Source organism: Solanum tuberosum, unplaced genomic scaffold (genome assembly GCF_000226075.1).
Source record: "Solanum tuberosum cultivar DM 1-3 516 R44 unplaced genomic scaffold, SolTub_3.0 scf00228, whole genome shotgun sequence".
NCBI lineage: Eukaryota > Viridiplantae > Streptophyta > Magnoliopsida > Solanales > Solanaceae > Solanum > Solanum tuberosum.
This window is the reverse complement of record NW_006239152.1, coordinates 234826-236669: the sequence shown is the minus strand read 5'-3', so window position 1 is coordinate 236669 and position 1844 is coordinate 234826.

Here is a 1844-nt window from a genome sequence, read left to right as displayed (position 1 = left end):
GAAGCACATTTTTAAGAACTTTTTGGGTCATTTCACAGGGTTTAGAAGGGTTCTAGGATTGTCTCAAACCACGTATGGTTGAGTCTTGTTCATAAATGTGAAGAGCACCACTTTTATGAATAGGAGGCTATTGGAAGCTTAGGAAACTTCACTTCTTCATTCTCTAAGACGTGCCATAGATCTATAAGCTCTCTCTCTTATCCCTTATCCAATGGTCTTTAGGATGTGACTATTAGAAGGGTTATGCTACAAGGAGTGGGGGAGAAATGTTGGTTGAGATGTTAGACTTTGACATTGTCTTTAGTATGAATGATGCTTCATTGTTGCCTTTATGTTATGATAGATGTTTAGAAGAATTTGTGTAGGCTTACTCCAAAGGGAGAGATAGTGTTCCTACCTAGCAAGGTGATTGTGAGGCTATGTTTAGTATAGGCTTGCTCCCAAGGGAGGGGGGGGGGATAATGTGCTTAGATAGCAAGGTCGTTGAGTATCCTTGATGTTCATGAATTAGGGTTGCTAGAAATTTTCACCTTGAGAGATGTAGTGAATATGAGAAGTTTAGTCCCGGTTTGTTAGGCTCATGTGAGATCTTGAGTGGTGTTAGTAAGGTTGCTTGTGAGCTATAATTGCTTAGTGAGAACCTCTCTAATGTAGAAGTACCGGTAGAGATCTTAGACCGGCAAGTTAAGAGGTAGAAGAACAAAGAAGTTGTTCCATGAAATATTTTGGAGTGTTCTTTAGTAAGGAATTTGGTTAAGAGTGCTACTTGGAAGGCCAAGGGCCAATGAGATGTCCCAATGTCCTCATTCTTTCCTTCTACTCCTATTCAAGATTGAGATGATAGGTTCCTGTTGATTTGCTTTTATATGAAGTCATGTGTGAAAAGTATGTTTCCATGATCTTCTTATGTGATGCATGTTCATGAAATGCTTATGTCTTAATAGAAATGACCTATATGCATTGTTTTCCTCATGTTGTAGTGCATTTGAATAAGATTTGCATATAGACTTAATGAGATGATTAATGAGCATGCCTTAGTTTTTGTCACGACCCGAGAGCACTCCCTAGTCGTAACACGGCCTACTCGACCCCGAAGGGGTCTAATACAAGCCTCTTAGCTCATTCATTGCATAGACAATAGAAAATAGTGCGGAATTAAAAACTTTATTTAAAACCAAACTATTAAAAACTCTTTCATAAAGCAGCGGAAATACTAAGTCTCACATGGCCATCTTAAGACAAACTTTAACAAGATAGGGTCACGGCCCTTTACAATCGAAAATACTAGAATGTCTATTACAAATTCTTAAACATAAAGGAACTAGAACAATACAAGTCTTTGTCCTCGATCTCTGAGGAGATACCAAGTCTTGGAGGAAAACTCTATCCAAGCACTACAACTTCTAGCTAGAACCGATCACTTTCCGTAACCTACACTTGTAGTAAAAATAAGAGAATATGGGTTAGCACACAAAAATGTACTAAGTATGATGACCATGCAAAAACATGCTTTAAAAGGGACATTTTGTTGAAAGTCATGCTAGTATGCCATTTTTGATAAAACCTCACGAGTACAATTATAAGAGGCATAATACAAGTCACAACCAACATACAAGACATTATCCACATTATAGACATGTTCAACATATAAACCCATTACCTTTACCTTTTCACTTTCACCCCAAGCAACCCTCAAGTAACACTTTGTGCAATGTATGGATAGCATCCCATACCACTATCCACACCTAAGCATCACTCTAAGGTCACCAAAAGTGAACTAACCATTAATCATGCTTCATATTACAAGTAATCATGCTCCACTAATACCAACATACAACACATAA